This window comes from Aythya fuligula, chromosome 12 (genome assembly GCF_009819795.1).
Source record: "Aythya fuligula isolate bAytFul2 chromosome 12, bAytFul2.pri, whole genome shotgun sequence".
NCBI lineage: Eukaryota > Metazoa > Chordata > Aves > Anseriformes > Anatidae > Aythya > Aythya fuligula.
The window spans coordinates 39,509-43,467 of NC_045570.1; the positions used below are offsets into that span (position 1 = coordinate 39,509).

The following is a 3,959-nucleotide window of genomic DNA, read 5'->3' on the forward strand; positions in this document are numbered from 1 at the left end:
TGTTACAGATGTTACAGGTGTTACAGATGTTATATATGTTACTGGTATTACAGGTGCGCAGCCTAGAAATAAACATGTTAAAAGGATCAAAGACTCTGTAGAGATTTATAAGCAAGTATTCAGATCTCACCCAAAGGCGTCCCAATGGGGGGGGAAGAGAGGCTCAGCCCGTCGACTGATCCCAGGAGTCAGGAGGTCAGGAGTAAGGATGTTGTATTTCCTCGGGATGGTATCTCCCCTGACGGTGGTATCTTCCCTGACATCCCCTCTTTCTTGGGCCAATTTATATTATTTTCTATCTTTTAGGTGGAGATTGAGTGGCTCTGGTCAAGCATATCTTAGTTATGATTGGTGTAAAGTTTTCCCGTCTCCGTTTAAAGTAATAGGCTCCGAGAGATTCAGGGCGCATGCTCAGTGAGGGGTGGTCGCACCTTGGAGGCGGGTAGCTTTTGGGATGGAGGTGTGTTTTGGTATTATAATGATATTATAATGAGCAAAAAGTACACTAGGGTACAGCATTTGTCAAATCATGACAGGTCTTTGGCTCAGGGTGGCAAAAAGTGCAGCTTTGTGCACAAGAACAATCGAGGCCCCACCTGATTACAGAGCCTAGCCGTGGTGTCTCCACTCCACTCTACGCTCCGTGCTGTTCCTTAGGGCTAGCACACCAAGTTTCCCCAGCGTGATAGCATCTAAGGTTGGGAGCCTAGGGAACGCTCAGGTAATGCAGTTATGCCCTACCCTGAAAGCCTCTTCAATGCTGTACCTTTTCCTTAAAAATGTGAATGTTATTTTCCTAGTTACTTCAGGCATTTACACCACATAATCCACCCCGTGACTATAGTCACTCAAGCTTCACGACGGTTGGAATATGTCGGGGATCTCACATACATTCTCGGGATGAGGTTTATCGAGTGTATGTACATTGTGTAGGGATGCTAAACGTTTCATCATAAACCAGAGTTTAACATACAAACTAATTGTCAGTATGAAACACAACACAGTGAGTATTAGCAGAACGATAACAGGGTGAAGCATCTTGTTGAAGATTGCCTTGGCGACCATCCAAACAAAGTGTCCCACCAACGGTGTCTCTCATCTCTCTGCACTCTTTCCAGCACTTGATGTATTTCTTGTGCATCATGATGGACAGTAATCAGAGTCTTTTGTCCATTTTCTCGGACTTGTGTCATCAGCTGCTTCAGGTCCTCATGTACCAGCAATTTCTTTACCAAGGTAAGGTTCGTTCCAATAGGAGTAGGCAGCAGTTCATGAAGCAGAATATAATTAGATGCAATAAGTTGATAAGAAGTGACAGGAACTGAGTATTTAAAATTACATCCTAGAATTTTGCTAAAATTGCAAACACAAACATTAGAGTGATTACCGGTATCTACCACTGTATCATCTACGACTATAGAATCACAGTGAGTTCTCATGCAAACGCAACCTTTCCCAATATATAAAAGTACAGTTTCAAGGGTTTCATTAGGATGTATCTCAAAGTGGCAAATATTTTTCTCAGTGTCAAGACAAATGTCTTGAGGTTCCAGCATGTTACTTTCACAGATGAAACCTTTTTGTTCACGCACAATGCATGCATTTACATCAATTGTTTGCCACTTTCCTCCCTTTTGATGGGCCCATACTTTATGCTCTTTAGGATAAAGTATAGTTCCATTATGATTGAGTCCTAATGCAATGATTGGATATACATTGTATATGGTGGCATTACTTATAATAAGTATAAAGGCAACAATTTGATCATTTTCTGCATAATGGGTAAAGTTGACTAATTGCCACCATGCTTGAAATACTTTTTCAAATTCTGAAGCATTATTCCAAATCAATTTTCGAATTTCAGTGGGCAAAGTTCCTCCTTCTCCCTCTCTAATAATAGCTGCTGCTACAGATTGCATCCATAACTGCGCTTGGATACAGCTCAAGGCAAGGGAAGTATTGCCTTGACTTTTTCCAAGGCCATGTACAATTAATTGATGATATAGAAGCCATTGATTTGCTCCTAAAGCCAATAAGGATGATTTTTATTGGTTGTTCCAGTATCGGTAGTCAGAAACTAACCCTAACCCTAACCCTAATGGATCTAACCCTAACCCTAAACCTAACCCTAACCCTAACGGATCTAACCCTAACCCTAACCCTAATCCTTACCCTACCCTTATCCTTACCATTACTCTATCCTTTACCCTAACTCTTACCCTTACCCTAACCCTTACCCCAACCCTTACCCTAAACCTTATCCTCACCCTAAGCCTTACCCTAAACCTTACCCTTAGCCTTACCCTAACACTTACCCTTACCCTAATCTGAACCTGAACCCTAACCCTAATACTCTCACCCGAACCCTTACCCTAAACCTAACCACAACCCCAACCCCTAACCCCTAACCCCTAACCTATAACCCTTACCCTAACCCTCTAAACCTACCCCTAACCTATCCCTAACCCTAACCCTCTAAGCCTAACCCTAACTCTCTAACCCTAACAATAACCCCCAACCCTCACCCTAAACCCTAAATCTAGCCGCAGCCCTAGCCCCTAACCCTAGTTCCCGAGAACTACATCTCCCGGTATGCTCTGGGCATTCAACATGGCCTCCCGGAAGTCCCGAATCCGACAACTACATTTCCCGGCATACCATGGGTACGCAACATGGCCTCCCGGAAGTCCGGAGTCCCGAGAACTACATCTCCCGGCATGCTCTGGGCACACAACATGGCCTCCCAGTGCCGGAAAACTACACCTACCAGCATTCTCCGGACAGCCGGCATGGCCAATCACAGGCCGAGTGCTCGAGAACTGCATTTACCAGCACTCACTGGAACCCTCACCGCCCTTACAAAAAAAGCCTCAAGCCCTAACATCCAAAAAACCTCGAAACCCCTACAAACCTAACCCAAACTATTTACCACACTAAACCCCTGAAGACCTATGCCTAAACCCCCTAACCGAAAATCTTAGGATGCTCAAAACCCAAACCCAACCCAAAACGTTAGGATGCTCAAAGCTCTAGCCCAAAAACTTAGGACGCTCCAAACCCTAACCCCAAAACATAAAGACGCACAAAACCCTAACCCAAAAAAATTAGGACGCTCAAAACCCAAACCCAAAAACTTCATCAAAACCCAAACCCAAAACATTAAGATGCTCCAAACCCTATCCCAAAAACTTAGGACGCTCAAAGCCCTGTTCCGAAAACATTAAGATATGTCTGGTAACATTAAGGTATGTCTGGTAATTTGCTCCCTTTCTTCTGGTCCCTGGTCTTCAATTTTGTCTGACCCATCTAGGAATTTTACTATGGCAATTCCCACAGCCCTTGGTTACCTTAGTAAGAGTGTCTTGCAGGGGGTCGAGGACTTATCAACCACTCACAAATCCTATAGGAATCGCTTCGGTCCTTCACCGGCCAAGTCCCTCGCGGGAGATTGGAACCGCAGTTAGAAGATCTCCACAATCACTTTGGAACTAAGTTCCATTTCAGTCACACTCTTACACACACAGGCAACTGAATCCCACCCAACCAAACGGTATACGCTTTACTTACGACTCCATCGTCTTCATTCGGATCTTCACACGCAGAATTATGGGCAAAATATAGTGCTGCAGCTGGAAAGGGAGCTGAAAAAAAAAAATCAAAAACTTCGCTTACCTTTATTCAGGTTCAAGATGCCATTAGTCCCGACCTGACTTGAACAGCAGCCACCAAATGGTGGAGCGCCTCTCCTAGATCAAATTCAGAATTCAGGAACTAAAGCCCTCCTGAATGAGCCCCCAGTTGTAATAAATGTCTGGGTCCCAAATAGGATTACAATTAAAGTTTACAATTTATTAAATGAGTAGAGGTAAGCAAGCAGCGCTGGGTGCACCGGGAGTCTCTGCTCCGCCAAGACGCACACCAGTTACATCAAGCAGCTGATTTTTATGCTCCTAGGCTAA

The 3,959-nt window shown here is 44.2% G+C and overlaps 1 long non-coding RNA gene across 1 annotated transcript; it reads right to left on the reverse strand.

Moving 5' to 3' along the window:
- Positions 1-788: 788 nt before the first annotated feature.
- Positions 789-3,736, reverse strand: LOC116493944. Its single transcript, XR_004253814.1, has 2 exons — positions 3,673-3,736; positions 789-1,226 (listed from the first exon to the last, which is right to left on the reverse strand). It is a non-coding gene; the product is annotated as an uncharacterized LOC116493944 (long non-coding RNA).
- Between the last annotated feature and the right edge of the window lie 223 nt (positions 3,737-3,959).